Below are 17275 nucleotides of genomic sequence, written 5' to 3' on the forward strand. Positions count from 1 at the left end.
TAATAGCAGGAAGTAGACTCTAAAGAAACTAGCATTATTAGAGATAAAGAGGAGCATTAAGTATGATAAAGTAATTAATCCATTGGGGATATATAGTGGTTCATACATAGCTTTAAAAATAGATGAGGTCTAAAATGACAGAATTAAAAGTATAGAAAAGTTCAATCATAGTGAAAGACTTAAGCAACTTGGCCAATAGTTGACAGAGCAATAGTTGAAAAATCAATAAAATCTGATAAACTCAATCAACAAAATAATTTTAATGTTTATGGAACAACGTACCCAGTAACAACAGATGAATATTCTTCCTAAGTGCATATAGAGTATTTATCAAGGTTAACTTTACGCTGATCAAAAGTCTTCAACAAATTTCAAAGATTCTAACCACAGTAGAGTTAAGGTAGAAATCAAAAACAAAAGATATCTTTTAAATTTTTTTTTCAACGTTTTTTATTTATTTTTGGGACAGAGAGAGACAGAGCATGAACGGGGGAGGGGCAGAGAGAGAGGGAGACACAGAATCGGAAACAGGCTCCAGGCTCCGAGCCATCAGCCCAGAGCCTGACGCGGGGCTCGAACTCACAGACCGCGAGATCGTGACCTGGCTGAAGTCGGACGCTTAACCGACTGCGCCACCCAGGCGCCCCAAAAGATATCTTTTAAAAAATGTTTTAAATGTTTTTATTTATTTTGGGGACAGAGAGAGAGAGAGAGAGAGAGAGAGAGAGAGAATGAGCAGGGGAGGGGCAGAGAGAGAGAGGGAGACACAGAATCCAAAGCAGGCTCCAGGCTCTGAGCTGTCAGCAAAAAGCCTGACACAGGGCTGGAACTCACGGACTGTGAGACTATGACCTGAGCTGAAGTCGGACCCTTAACCGACTGAGTCACCCAGGCGCCCCAAAAACAAAAGATATCTTAAAAATTTTTTGAAACTAGGTAATCACTTCTATGGGGCGCCTGGGTGGCTCAGTCGGTTAAGCGGCCGACTTCGGCTCAGGTCACGATCTCTTGGTCTGTGAGTTCGAGCCCCGCGTCAGGCTCTGGGCTGATGGCTCAGAGCCTGGAGCCTGCTTCGGATTCTGTGTCTCCCTCTCTCTGACCCTCCCCCGTTCATGCTCTGTCTCTCCCTGTCTCAAAAATAAATAAAACGTTAACAAATTAAAAAAAAAGAAAAAAAAAAGAAAAAAAGAAACTAGGTAATCACTTCTAAATAACCCGTAAGTTAAAGGGGAGCTCATAAAGGAAATTTAAAAATACTTTGAACCTTATGGTAATGAAGATACAATAAATACAAACTGGAGAGAGAACTAAAGCAGTGTTTAAAGTTAAAATATAGCTTTAGGGGCACCTGGGTGGCTCAGTCAGTTAAGCATCTGACTGGCTCAGGTCATGATCTCAAGGTTCATGAGTTTGAGCCCCATGTCGGGATCTGTGCTGACAGTTCAGAGCCTGGAGCCTGCTTCGGATTCTGTGTCTCCCTCTCTCGCTTCTCCCCTGCTCGCGTTTCTGCCTCTCTCTCTCTCTCAAAAATAAATAAACATTTAAAAAAATTTTTTTAATAAAGTTAAAATATAACTTTAAATGGGTTTGTTAGGAAAGAACAAGTTTGAAATCACTAGCTTAAACTTTTACCTCAAAAAGCTGGAAAAAATTCAGAAATCCCAGAAAGTAAAAGAAAGGAGAATTTAAAAGATGGGAGAAAATAAATAAATAAAATTGGCAATAAAAAATAACAAAACCAGGGGCTCCTGGGCATCCAGCTTCAGCTCAGGTGATGATCTTGCAGTTCAAAACCAGCATGAGTTTGAGCCCTATGTCGGGCTCTGTGCTGACAGCTTCCCTCACTCACGCTCTGTCTCTCTCTCTCTTTCAAAAATAAATAAACATTAAAAAAAATTTAAAAAGCCAAAAATTGGTTATTTGACTAGATTACTAAAATTAATAAATGCCTAGCAAGACTAAGCAAGAAAAAAAAAAGGAGAAAAATTACCTATAATAAAAGGGGACCTCGGTAAAAAGATGTTATAGACAATAAAAGGGTAATAAGAATATATTATGTAAAATTATATGCCTGATAATTTTGACAACCACATGAAATGGACAAATGTCTTCTAAAAATGTTACTAAAATAGACACAAATAATTGGAAAATCTTAATAGTTCTCTATTTTGGAAATTGGATCTATTATTTAAAAAAACTTTTCCATAAAAGAGATCCAGGACCAGATGGCTTAACAAGTGAGTTCTTCTAAACATTTAAGGAAGAAAATATACCAATATTATATAAACTCATCAAAATAAGGAAAAAATAAGTAATATTTCCCTGCTCATTTTATGAGACAAGGACAACCTTGACACAAAAATATGACAAAGCTTCTGTAGCAAAGGAAAACAACAGACCAATCTGGTTCATGAACATAGGTGAAAAATCCTGTACAAAACATCAGTGATCAAATCTAGCAATATGTAAAAGGAATATTACAGTACAGAGAAACAAGGTATATTCTAGGAATTCCAGAGTGGTTTATTATTTGCAAAACAAACAGAAAAAAATCACTGTACTTCACAACATTAACAAAAATAAATACAAAAAAATCACATGCTAGTCTCAATAAATGTAGCAAATACATCTGATAAAATTCAAAACACATTGGGGTGCCTGGGTGGCTCAGTCGGTTAGCGACTGACTTCAGCTCAGGTCATGATCTCGCAGTTTGTGGGTTCAAGCCCCGTGTCGGGCTCTGTGCTGACAGCTCAGAGCCTGGAGTCTGCTTTGGATTCTGTGTCTCCCTTGTTCTCTGCCCCTCCTCCACTCGCACTCTGTCTCTCTCTCAAAAATAAATAAACATTAGAATTTTTTTTTAATTCAAAACACATTAACAATTTTTTTAAACTCTCAGAAGGAAATAAGGTTTAAGACAGTAAGAAACTGTACAGAAAACAAAACAAAAAAACATAGTAATATTAAAACAAAATCACCATTTTAAGAAAAGAAACAACAAAATAGAAAAGCACTAACTAAGCAAGAAATAAGAGGAAACAATATTTAAAATAAAATGAATTGGGAAATAATCCACTGAAACAGATAAAATTAAAACAACTATGAGATCACTGAAAATGCTGAACAAATATATTTGAAAATATAGGAGAGGTAGATAAAATTTTAAAGAAAATATAATTTTAAACATTGACACTAGTAGAGATTTAAAAAGCTTAAATAAATCAATTTCCATAAAAGAAATGAAGAAAAGTATCAAAGAACCACCTTGTAAAAAGGCACCAAGTCCAGATGGTTTCACATGGAATTTCTATCAAACTTTCAAAGAGTGGGTAACCACAATGTTTCAAAAATTATGGGGAATTATGAGTCTGGGGTAATAAAGGAAAAGAATGTCCTTTTTTTTTTATCTATATAGGAAGCGTAACATTGATATCTAAAGTTGTTAAAGATAGAAAATAAATAAAAATTATGGACTAATTTCACTTTGAATATTGATTTAAAGACCCTAAAAATATATCAGTAAGTAGAATTCAAAAGCATATTAGAAATATTAATACACTGTGACCAAAGTTGACTTATCCCAAAATTGTCAAGAGTGGCTAAATATTAGGAAATCTACTCATGTAATACAGCATATTAAGATATCTAAAAACAAAGAAAAATATCATGATCTTAACACACCCTGCATAGGCTTTGAAAAAAAAATTAGCACCCATTCCTCAAATAAAAATTCAATAAAATGGAATTAATGCATTATACATTTATATCAAATGTGTAAAACCAGCAGGCTAAATGGTGGCAAAGACATAGTACAGCTAGAATTGTCACACGTTTCTGGCAGTAATATAAAACGGGGCAACCACTTAGGAAAACTGGCAATTCGTTATAAAGTTAAACATGCATTTACCTTATACATATTAATGAAAAAGAACAGATTATTATAAACAACCTAAATACCTATATATCTCTCCATAGGATAATGGTAGAATGAATCAAGTTACATTGACAAAATGGAGAACTACATAGCCATCAGAAAAAAAAATGTATATATACGAAGGAATATAATTTGAACAAGTATGTTCCTAGTGACTTTTTTAATAGTAAAAAAACTAGAAACAACCCAAATGTCCATCAACAGGAGAATGAACAGAAAAACTGGTGTTTTCATGCAATGGAATTTTACACAGCAATAAATAGGACAAGTTACTGAATACACGCAGCAACACAGGTAAGTCTTACAAATAACATGTTGCACAAAAGAAGCCAGATACATAATAGAACATACTACATGGTTCTATTTATATGACGTTTAAGAAGAGAACAAAGAGAACAAAGCAAGCAATGGCGGTAGATGAGCTTAGTGGTTGCCTCTGGAGGAGATGGTGTGGGATTTGAATAGAATGGGCACAAGACTGCTTTCTGGAGTGATGAACATGTCCTATTTCTTGAATGAGATGAGGGTTACGTGGGTGTGTATACATTTATCAAAAATCAGCAAAATGCATGTTTAAGATCTGTGCATTTCACTGTATATAAATTTTGCCTGAATGAATTTAAACATGCAAAATGTATGCAAATAAAACAAAATAAACCTCTACTGAGATATTATTTCTAATTCAAAAGCTTGACAGTGCATTCTGTTGACGGGGATGTGGGTACAGAGTCTTTCAAACATTGCAGATGAGACTGCAAAATGTTATTACCCTTATGAAGAGAAACTTGACACTCTACCAAACCACTTGCACATTTGCCCTTTGACTCAACAGCCGTGGTTCTAGAAATTTACCCAAAGATACACACTCAAAAATTTTAAAGCTACGTGTAAATGAGATTATTCCTTGTAAATATTGATTGTTCATTGTAAAAAATCAGAAACAGGGGCCCCTTGGGTGGCTCAGTCAGTTGAGTGACCGATTCTTGATTTTGGCTCGGGTCATGATCCCGGGGTCATGGGATCGAGCCCCACTTCAGGCTCCACACTGAGCATAGAGCCTGCTTAAGATCCTCTCTCTCTCTCTCTCTCTCTCTCTCTCTCCTTCTGCGCCTCTCCCCTGCTTGTGCTCTCTCTTTCTCTCTCAAATAAATGAATAAATAAATAAATAAATAAATAAATAAATAAATAAAATAAAAACCAGAAACAATCTGAATACCATCTGTAGGATACTGGGTGAATGGATTAAGATACACCCATGCAATAGAGAACTATATAGCCATTTTAAAAAAGAAAGAATCTTAGTTCATAAAGCTAGGTTTGTTTTTAGTAGTGTTGTTAGTATAATAATTCTGACACTGTTAGCAATCAGGTTTCCAATGCATGAGAAAGGAGAAACAGATATGAAATCAGAAAGGGAAGGAAGCACTATGTGGACTCGAATTGGATGTATTAGTATGTATATGTGTGCATGAATATCTGTGTATTTGTGCATAGAAACACACAAGAATTAGATATAAGTATATGTGTACATATATATTTGTTGAGAGTTTGGCTACACTACATAATACGCTAGGCCGTCCCTGGTGCACATGCCCAGATAGCAGCTGCAGAGTTACAGGTAAATGTAAATCCCTGCTCTGTGACTTCTAAAAGCCCTCTTGATAAACATTATGCCCACTGCTCAGGGTGTTTCCCCTGGGACCAACTAAGTAAGACCCCGTGGTGGGGCACCTGGGTGACTCAGTCGGTTGTGTCTGACTCTTGATTCTGGCTCAGGTCGTGATCTCACAGTTTCAGGAGTTCACGTTTCACATCAGGCTCTGCACTGGTAGCATGGAGTCTGCTTGGGAATCTCTTTCTCCCTTGCTCTCTGCCCCTCTCCCACGTGCTCTCTCTCTCTCTCTCTCTCTCTCAAACTAAATAAACACTAAAACCAAAGACCCCCTGGGGCTTACCAAAATCCTACTCTTTTGATTTGAATTGACCAATTCAGCCCTAGCCCAGCAACCCCAAAGCACTCCACCTTCAAACGCTAATAAAGGCATGTGTCCCAGGTCCTCACGCTTTCTCTGCCTGCACTCTGCCTTGACCTCCTCCCGTGTGGCCTCTCACTTAAGGCATGGTGCATACCGTCCTCCAGGACCTGTGAGTAACTATTTCACCTTGTCTTGTGGTCTTTTCTTGAACTTTGGGTCACCATTCCACATCCCAGGGGTAACTTAACAAATGTTAATTTAACCAAGTCACAACACATACACACACACACACACACACACACACACACACACATACACACACGCGCGCGATTTCAAATACCATTTTCTACCAAAAAATCAGGAGCTCCTTGGAGAAATGTTTGATTCTCCTAAGGAATGTAAAGTACAAGATGAGCTTATGCCAGAAAATAAGGAAATGCTCAAAGGCTGGTGAAAGAGGTGGTACAAATGTGACAAAATGCTACACATTGACATACCTAGAAAGTGAAGAGTGTATGAGTGTTTGTTGCACTATTGTTTCACCTGTTTTGTAGTTTTAATATTTTTTCTATGTAAAAGATTTTTAAAATTTTATTATCTTTGAAGATATCAACATTACTCCAAAATAAATAAATAAATAAATAAATAAATAAATAAAAGGAAAGAAGCAAGCATTTGCTATACTTTTTCTGCCCATTTAGTTATTTTAGAATAACGTAATAGTTGGTAAAAGTTTTTTTTTAATTTATTTTTGAGAGAGAAAGAGAGAGAGAGGGAGAGAGAGAACAAGCAGGGGAGCGGCAGAGAGAGAGAGGGAGACACCGAATCCTAAGCAGGCTCCAGGCTCCGAGCTGTCAGCACAGAGCCCGACAAGGGTCTTGAACCCACAAACCGTGAGATCATGACCTGAGCCAAAGTCTGACACTCAACCAATTGAGCCACCCAGGCACCCCGGTGAAAGATTTTTTTTAATAGAATTCTTGTTAAAAAATACAAAAGAAATTATAGAATTAGAAAAATCACCATGTTGTGTTCCAAATTCCCGATTAAATACCCATGGGGACAAAATAGTGATAATAATGAATAGTAATAATAGTAATGGTAATCCATTATTTTGTAGCCATGGCTGGTGATTCTAGGTACATTTCTACCAACTCAGCTCGTCTCGCCACCGTAACAACTCTCACTGTGTTCATCTACTCCTGCTCAATTATACCAGATGCTCTGGGAGATGGAAAGTGTTCAGGAGCATGCCAGGCCCCTTGTATCTTAGAGCAGTCACTGTGACCCTCACATTTTAGCCCCTTTCTTCTTTTCGGTTTCCGTTTCTCTTATCATTCTCTTTAACTCTCCCTTTGGCCATCTTACCGCTCTGGATGTCTTCTGCTTTGGACACAGACAGCTACGTCTCCTTCACCTGGGCATTCTCCTGTCTTTCCTCCTTTTACGTGGAACGAACTATTAATCTCATAAAACAACTTTAAAGATTGGAGGGAAGTGGCAATTTGGAAGAGCATTTCAGTTGAATGACACTGAAGATTTGAATTGAAATAATGAGAGTAAACAGAAAGGAAGAGGTAAGCATGGACACAAGTGACATGGCTAGAGGGTGGTAAAAGTATGCCTCCCAGAGCTCTGGTTTGGCATCTAGATGGTGTCACTCACTGAAGAGTTTATGCTGGATGAAGAGCAGGTTTTGGGAGCTGGAGGGAGATTTGTGGGTTTCGTTTAGGACATAGGAAAACTATCCAGTTGGCTTCTATGCCACCCATACCCCAGAAGAGCCCACTAAAACCTGTCCCACAAAGGAAGGATGCAACAGATCGAAGTACAGTGCATTAAGAAAAGACAGTAAAATGAGGCATACAGATAACAAGTGTAGACCACTGTGATCTCTCAAGTTCTGCCCAAAAGAAAGGGAGTAGAAGCAGCTACGAGGTCCCTGCATAAGGAGGACATAGCAGCAGTGTGGTTGGAAGGGCATTGGGATTGACACCATATCTGCATAATGGTTTATATCAAATTGAGACAATTTACTAGTTGTTCTGGTGAGAAAATAAGGGGGAAGAAGAGAGCCGATTAGTAGGAACAAGCGGTGGTTTTGGGTGACTGAACTGGTGGCTTTGTTAAGATGAGATGAGTTGGGAACCCAAAGGTATCTCCTCCCAGCCTAGGCAGACCACACGATCAGCAGTTTGGGAAAGGTTGTCGTTGAGGTGGAGTTGCACTTTCTTCTTTCCAAGGGAAGGACCTAGAGAAAAGAGGCCACGAGAGTGACAGCCTCAGTCCTCACCTGGCATGCCAGGTTACACAGGTAACAAAAATCGACTGAGGAACAACATGGCCTCAAAAACTTTCTGAAGGCAGAATATGAGTTTAAACCATAACTTTGCTGGAAAGGAGTTCTGAAGTTTTGCTCTTTAGAAATGACATTTCCCCCAGGGCAATTACAGGTTCCTGCCAAGACAGAGAGAGTTCTTGCTATTTCCCCAATGTTTTTGAGTGATCCCTCTCACTTTTCCAAAAATTACCATTTCATTTTTGATGTTTGAAATCATTTCCATCTGACATCTGGAACAAATACATGGCATTTCTAGGAAACGCGCTTCTTTTCTTCCCCCAAGAAACTTACATTTATAGTAACACATCTTCCTTGAAAATTCATGGTGCTTCAGATTCTTAACAACTGTATACCCCAGCTAGAGAAACTGGGCGTAAACAGTGGTAGGTCAATATGGTAGAATAGAGAGAAGACGGGCTTTAACATCAGGCAGAGTGGGACTTACATGCCAGCTCCATCAGTGACTAGTTGCACAGTTTTACCTCTCCAAACCCCAGTAAAGTAAGGAGAATGATCCCTACGTCATAATTTTGTTGTGCTATGGAAGTGACATAGCACATTCCAGGCTCGCAGCACTGTAGCGGGCACATAGAATCCTTTCAAAATGGAATCCTCTATTACATAAATTATTTTATTTATTTTTTAAAATCTTTATTTATTTATTTTGAGGGAGAGTGCAAGCAGGGGAGAGGCAGAGAGAGAGGAAGAGACAGAATCCCAAGCAGGCTCCATGCTCAGCACAGAGACCAATGTTGGCCTCGATCTCACAACTGTGAGATCAGGACCCGAGCCAAAACCAAGAGACAGATGCTTGACTGACTAAGCCGCCCAGACGCCCCTACATAAATTATTGTAAAACACTTGATAAGCAGTTAATGTTATCAATGGTCTAGTAAATACACACTAGTTTTGTTATGGCTGTTGTGATGCGAACATTACACTAAATAACTGTTATAAATCTAAAAATGGACTGTTAAATAAAGTCACGAAGTTCAAGACAAGCACAGACATGTTCACGAATGAGACTAGATTAGTTCCTTACTGCTGCCGACAAATCGCCACCAAGTCAGTTGCTTAAAACAACACACATCTAATTCCTTGCCGTTTTGCAGGTCAAAACCCCAAAATGAGTTTCGATGGGCCGAAATCAACGCGTTGGCAGGGCCACCTTCTCTTCAGGGCTCCAGGAAAGAATCTGTCCTCTTGCACTTTCCAGCTTCTTGGAGGCTGCCTACATCCCTCAGCTGCTGGCCTCTTCCCCTACCTTCCCTCTCCAATCTCAGCTCCCAACCTTGTATCTCTTTGCTCTCCAGCCCTAACCCTCCACCCCCTCCAAGGACACTGGCAATGACATTGGGTCTGCCTGGCTATCTCCCCGTCTGGAGATCTTTAACTTAACCACATCTGCAAAGTCCCCTTTTCCATGGACAGTAATATCTTCACAGGTTCTCGGCGTCCAGATGTGGGCACTTCTCAGGGGCCGTTATTTAGCCTGCCACAAAACCCAAGACTTACTACACAGATGTGGCATGTAGAAAGTATCAATTTTACGGTGAAAGGCTTGAGATTTATTCTGGGATGTAATATATGCCAGAAACAAAGAGGAAATGCTGTTATTTGAGATAAGAAACGTTGCTGTTTATTGACAGCTGATTAGAACTTGAGAAGAAATACCATTGCCAGTTTTGTATAGTGAGCTGTGGAATAGACTTAAATGAGGAGCATTTTAAATTACAAAAAACAATATTGTGGAGAGGGAAAAAAAAATTCTTCTGAAAAATAAAGGAATTGCAACTGTGTAGCTTGGGGCGGGGGAGGGGAACAGCGTAAGTCTTAATAATTAATTGCAAGGGAGTGGAGTGTGGGCCAGAGATAATTAGCAGGAAGGTTTGCTCTTGTCTTTTCCATAGTCACAGAGAGCTGTAAAAAGAGGAAATGGGCCAAGCTGCAGTGAGAAGCTGGGTTTTTAAAAAAGGAAGTTCTTGACCATGAAGATCAGACTACCAAGGGAAGCTGTGTAATCTCCATCCTTAAAGAGCTTTAAAAATAGTATAAACAGCCATCTGCACAAGATGATTTATGCATTGACCTTCAGGAGGCGGGCCCAGATCATCTCATGAAGTCCCTTCCAAGTGTGGGATCCTATGATTTAATCAGTATGTGATTTTTCTCAGCTCCACATTTTGTGAGATAACCAGCAGATGGAAGCCACAAATCCCCCAACATCAAACCAGAATCATGGTTCCTCACACTGGTAGGGCCCGGTCAAGCTTGCCAAATTGGCATCAGTTGTAAAAATCATTGAAGGACCCACCTCAAACATTTATTTATCTCCTCGTGGGTGTCTGGACCACCCATGTCCACAAAATACAGATAATCCTTATACTGATTCATGTGCATTTAGCTTTGATTTAGCATAAGAGAAAGTTGCATACATTAGAAGTATTTGTCTGTTGTTGAAACCCGAGGCAGTACCTCTCAAAAATGTTATTAGAAATTTCCAGACCCTCGTCTAAGCAGAAATGAGGCCAATTGGACACTTTGCTTTGAAAAGATTCACAGCTCACTTGGGCCTGAGTGCTTCTCACTTAGATGACAGATACGGTTCTCCGTGTACGTTCATTTGTTCACTGAACAAATATTTGAGTGCTGACTGCATTCTAGATTACGTACAAAGCATTGGGATGCAACAGTGAGTCAGACTCTGCCCTTCTCTCATGCAGCTTAGAGTCAACTGGGAGAGACAAACAAACAAACAGGGCATTTTGATGCAAAGGGATAAAAGCTGCAATGGAGTCAGGGACAAGGTGCTAACATTGAGGAGCAGCCAACCCAGTTGGAGGGGACCCAAGACGATTTCTGGAGGAAGTGATGCCTAAGGCAGGGTGTCAAGGATGAATGGACATTGCAGGGGAAAGCAGGTGGTAGAAGGAGCATTTCATGGAGAGGGCACGGCCTGGTTGAGGGCTGCATGGTCTGGGAAGTGAGAGTCTGTGGGTATGGATGGAGCATGTCAGGCAGAGAAGGGTGAAAGGTGGCCGTGAGGAAGGGACCAAGGGAACGTCAGAAATGAGGCCTGAGAGATCAACAAGAGACCTCACAGGCTTGCGAAAAAATTGGGTCTTGGTGTGAGGACACTGAGCAGCCATTGAAAAATCTAGATCAGGTCTGTCCTTTTAAAAGGTATGTTAGTGCGAGTTTGAATTCAAGGGAATGAAAAACACTTACATTTGTCTCAGAAAAAGGAAGTGTGTACCGAAAATATAAGGAATCAAGGTAAGATCTGAATGTCCAAGCTGAGCGAAAGGGCAACAATATTTGCTGGGAGCTACAGTGCCAGGCCTGGGAGCATCATGGCGTCTCGTTCTTCTTTCACTGCTGCTGCTTCGTGCCTCATCCCTTCCATGTGCTCTTCCTGTTTTTCCAGTCCTGTTGGTGGTCACCAAAAGCTTCTGAACTTTAAGCGCTCAGGCTTGACAACCCAGAACAGACTGGTCCAGTTCTGTCATTCTTAGATCCAAAATGCCGATGAAAGGGACTTCCAGGCCTCGCTTCAGTCTAGGAGCTCATCTCTTGACTGAAGAGCCAGACGAGGGAGCAGAGATACAGGACAACAGGGCAGCCTTGCAGCAGCCAGTTGGATGGGGAAGGAGGGCTTCCTTCCAGAAATGGAAGGGGCTGCTTTGCAGCTTTGCCTGTGTGGCCTTGTTGCAACTTGAATTGATGGAAACCTGGAAGCAGAGCCCCTGTGGAGATGGTTGTATGTGCAGAGCTTATACCTGGGCTCAGTGAGGAGAGGTGAAGCCTCCATTCAGCCCAAGAACTACACAGGCACACTAGCCACAAGCCCAGGGCAAGCTCTGGACCTCCGTTAGGCTCTACAATCCAGAGAGCAGTTTTCTGGGAATGTGTTCTTATTCAAAACTGTAACTACTGGCAAGTTCTACTCTCATATATGAATTTCCAATCAGCATGCTTTTACTCAAATTGTTCTTTTGTTTCATCGTGTTACTAAAAAAAGTATGACAGGTTGGCATACTTGTTTATGTGAATGTCTGCAACCGTAATTCCTTACATGGTAATTTGGAATCATTATATAGGCTACCATTTATGAGATTCTCTGAAACAATAAAATCATCTTATCAGCATTAATAAAACATTCTTTAAATTTGTGAAGTGTGAGGTATAAACCTTTTCATTAATGAATAATTTACTTCTCTAGAACTCCATCCGTTGTAAATTTTGACCAGCAGATGCTACATTAAGCAGTATGTATGCAGTTACCTGTTTAACCACTAGATGGCACCATACATCTTTCCTTCTAATTTTCTCTCAAACTAGCTTCTCAGAAATGGGATTTGCTTTTTTTGTGTTCATTGTTTTCCAAAGAGTTCATCGTATTTTTGCACTGTTTATTTAATAGTCATCAGTGTCACTACTTTTCTGTGATACTACCTTTAATCATGTACTACATTTCAATATATGCTACAATTGTGTTTCTAGGCAATTTTATTATTTTATCTGTCAATCGTTATGGCAAAACCATGCTGTTTTAATTCTTTTAGTTTTACAATACATTTTAATATCTTCTATCACCATCATTTCTCCTCACTTGTGTCTTCAATTTCAAAATCTTTCTCATCCGTTAATTTATCCGCATGAAATTTCGGCTCATTTTATCACCTTAAAAAAATCTACTGGCAAAAAAAAAAACAAAAAAAGGGGCGGGGGGTGCCTGGGTGGCTCAGTCCGTTAAGCGTCCGACTTTGGCTCAGGTCATGATCTCACGTTTGTGTGTTGGAGCCCCGCATCCGGCTCTGTGCTGGCAGCTCAGAGCCTGGAGCCTGCTTCGGATTCTGTGTCTCCTCTCTCTGCCCCTCCCCCGCTCATGCTCTGTCTCTCTGTCTCAAAAATAAATAAATATTAAAAGAAAAAAGATCTACTGGCACTATAATTGAAATTAGCAATAAATTTATCAGTTATTTTGGAGGAAAGTTACACCTTTGAAATATTCGTTTCCTTCAGCAGATTGAATGCTTCTGAACCAATGAATACAAGAATATATGCAAACTTCTTGACATGTTACATGAGTGTGTGTGTGCTGGTGTACAGAATAAATGAGTATATACAGAGGGACATAGTCAAATATTCCCTATAGAAGAGAAAAGTTGGGGAGAACTTCTCATGTCCTACTGTAACAGGTGGGCTAAATAAAGTACATAATCTCAACAGAATATTACTCCACTACATATAGTGATTTCAAATGAGAAAATACTCATAATAAAAGGCCAAGTAAATATATGTAAATATATATACAATGTGAGAACAATTTGGTTTAAAAAATAGATACCGAAAGCAATAGGTAATATGCTAACTCTTTCTCCCTGGGAGTAGCATTACAACAAATTTGTATTTGCTTTTTTTAATATAAAAAAACCTTAATGTTTATTCACTTTTGAGACAGAGAGAGACAGAGCATGAGTGAGGGAGGGACAGAAAGAGAGGGAGACACAGAATCTGAAGCAGGCTCCAGGTTCTGAGCTGTTAGCACAGAGCCCCATGCAGGGCTCAAACCTATGAACCATGAGATCACGACCTGAGCTGAAGTCGGATGCTTAACTGACTGAGCCACCCAGGCACACCTAATTTGTATTTTCTTAACAATTTTTAGAATTTACTAGAGCGAGCATGTATTGCTTTCATAATTAGAAAAGCAAAACAAGCTTCTACGCCTTTAAAACAAATAAGTTTCAAGGAGATTGCAAAGATAAACCATTTTCTTATACACAGACATATACCTAGGCATTAGATTGATTTGTTGGTCAATTTTTTATAAGACTTACTTATTAAATGCATACATTTGTATTATTCAAATCAGAAAGTCTCCCGTGGTCAAAAAGTACCTTTCTGATACTTTTCCTATATATGTTCCCTATTCCTTATGACTTATCTCACGTTGCAAGTCACAGTCATCAGAAAGTGTATTGTTGTAAGATTCTCCATTTTGACTTCTTTTGCACGATGTCTAATCTCTCAACTTTTTCCTGAGAACAAGTTTTCATCTTCCAGTAAGTAAGAAAATTCAGTGGGTCTCAAACTTTCTGGTCTCAGGGGCTTTCTTTCCTCCTACAAATTGTTGACTACCTCAAAGACCTTTGTTTATTTAGGTTATACTTATTAATATTTAACATACTTAAAATGAAAGCAGGGATTTCTAAACATTTATTTAATTCATTGAAAATAACAGAATAAGGACGGGCTGACCACAATGGATTTCTGAATTCCCCTCCCCCCAGGGACACAGAGAATGCACAACTTCCTACAGAGAAATCGCCTCTGAAGAAAACCCAGGAACCAGCCAAGCAGCTCTCACACATCAGATGAACAAGACAATACCTACCCTGAAACAGGTAGAAATGGCCAAGATACACTCTCGCCATAAGCCCCGTGCCTGGCACAGTGCATACAATCAAAAGGGTACTCTCAACTCCTAGCTTCTCCCTGAGGAGTGAAGGGTTTGCACCCCACATTTAGTGCTACAACTTTTAAGACTCCCACTTTAGGGATGAGCCCCTAAACACTTAGCTCTGAAAGCCAATGAAGTTTTGCATCTGTGAGACTCAAGACTACAGCAAACAAAGTAATAGTTCTTAGCAGGAGTGACAAGCATTCACTGTAGCTATCTCCATAGGGCTCAGCACAGAGGGAGCAAGGAAAACTGCCCATCTCCCAGTCTTTCCCAAACGGGTCCATCTGTAAACTTTGAAAGCTGTGGATCAGTCTTCTAATTTAACATACATCTAAGGGCTGACTGTGTTCTTCTCCAGAGAATGCCCACTCTCACCACTTTTATTCAACATAGTACTGGAAGTCCTAGCCAGAGCAATTATGCAAGAAAAAGAAATAAAAGTCATCCAAATTGGATAGGAAGAAGTAAAATTGTCTCTATTTGCAGATGACTTGATATTATATATAGAAAATCCTAAAGATTCCACCAAAAAACTGTTGGAACTAGTAAAGAAATTCAGTAAAATTGTAAGATACAGAAATCAATATACAAAAATTGGTCACATTTCTGTACACTAACAACAAACTACCAGAAAGAGAAGTTAAGATAACAGTCCCATTTACAACAGCATCAAAAAGAATAGGATACTTAGGAACAAATCTAACCAAGGAGGTAAAGGATCTATACACTGAAACTATAAGGTACTGATGAAAGAAACTGAAGAAAACAAAAATAAATGGAAAAATATTTTGTGCTTATAGATTGGAAGAATTGATATTGTTCAAATGTCACTATTCAAAGCAATCTACAGATTTCATACAATACCTATAAAGTGACAATGGTATTTTTCACAGAAATTAAAAAAAAAAAAAGCAATCCTACAATTTGTATGGGACCACAAAAGACCTTGAATGACTAAAGCAATCTTAAGAAGAACAAAGCTGGAGGCATCTCACTTCCTGATCTCAAACTCTATTACAAAGCTATAGTAATCAAAACTGTATAATATTGACATAACAACAGATACATAGATCGATGTAACAGAATAGAGAACCCAGAAATAAACTCATGCATATACAGACAATTGGTTTTTGAAAAATGAGTTAAATGAGCCCCTGAGACCAGAATATACGATGGAGAAAGGATAGTCTCTTCAATAAAGAGTGTTGGGAAAACAACATTGTCACATACCCGGGGTTAAACTGGACACTTATCTTGTACTAATCACAAAAGTCAACTCAAAATGGACTAAAAACTTGAATGTAAAACCTGAAGCAGTAAAAATTCTGGAAGAAAACTCCAAACACTCGTTGACATTGGTCTTGGTGATGAGTTTTTGGATTTGACACCACAAGCAAAGGCAACAAAAGCAAAAATAAAGTGGGACTACATGAAATTGAAAAACTTCTGCTCAGTAGAGGAAACCATCAACAAAATGAAGAAAAAAAACCAATCTATGGAATGGGAAAAAATATTTGCAAGCCACATATCCAATAAGGGGTTAATATCTGAAATATACTGGAAACTCATACAACTCAATAGCAAAAAATTAAAATTAAAATTAAAATTAAAAAAAAAAAACAAAAACACAAATAACCCAGTTAAAAATTGGGCAAAGGACCGAAATAGACATTTTTCCAAGAAGACATACAAATGGCCAACAGGTACATGAAGAGGTTCTCAATATCACTAATCATCAGGGAAATGCAAATCAAAATCACAATGAGCTATCACCTCATACCTCTTAGGATGGCTATTATTAAATAGACAAGAGATAAAAAATGTTGGCAAGGATGTGGAGGAAAGGGAACTCCTTTACACTGTTGATGGGAATATAAATTGCCATGGAAAACACTATGGAGGTTTAAAAGTAGAATGACCATGTGATCCACAAATCCCACTTCTGGTTATACATCCAAAGTAAATGAAACCATATCTCAAAGAGATGTCTATCTCCCCATGCTCATTCAAGTTTTAGTCACAATAACCAAGTTATGGACACAATCTATATGTCCCATCAAGGGATAAATAGATCAAGAAAATATGATATATATATACAATAAAATATATTCAGCCTTAAAAAAATGGGAATTTCTGTCATTTGTGGCATGTATGTACCTGGAGGACATTATGCTAAGTGAAATAAGCCAGACAAAGAAAGACAAATATTGCACACTATCACTTTTATGTGTAATTAAAAAAGAAAAACAAGATCAAATTCTTAGAAACAGAAAGTACAGAAGTGGTTGCCAGGGGCTGGGGGTTGGGCAAAATAGAAGTTGGGAAAAAGGTACGGAGTTTCAGCTATAAAATTAATAAGGTCTGAGGATCTACTTTATATATAACATGGTTACTATAGCTGATAACACTGGGTTGTATAATTGAAATTTGCTAGGGGAAGAGAAATATTCTCTCTCACACACATATACACAAAAGTAACATATGCGGTTATGTACATGTCAAGTAACTTCATGGGGGAATCCTTTTGCAATGTATATGGATGTCAAATCACGTTG

The 17275-nt window shown here is 38.7% G+C and overlaps 1 long non-coding RNA gene across 1 annotated transcript in view; it reads right to left on the bottom strand.

Annotated features, from left to right (window-relative positions):
- The window catches only part of LOC132670756 (uncharacterized), a 108572-nt gene that overhangs the window by 66019 nt on the left and 25278 nt on the right, over nucleotides 1-17275 (bottom strand). The window lies entirely within an intron of this gene.

This window comes from Panthera onca, chromosome C1 (genome assembly GCF_046562875.1).
Source record: "Panthera onca isolate mPanOnc1 chromosome C1, mPanOnc1 haplotype 2, whole genome shotgun sequence".
Classification (NCBI taxonomy): Eukaryota; Metazoa; Chordata; class Mammalia; order Carnivora; family Felidae; genus Panthera; species Panthera onca.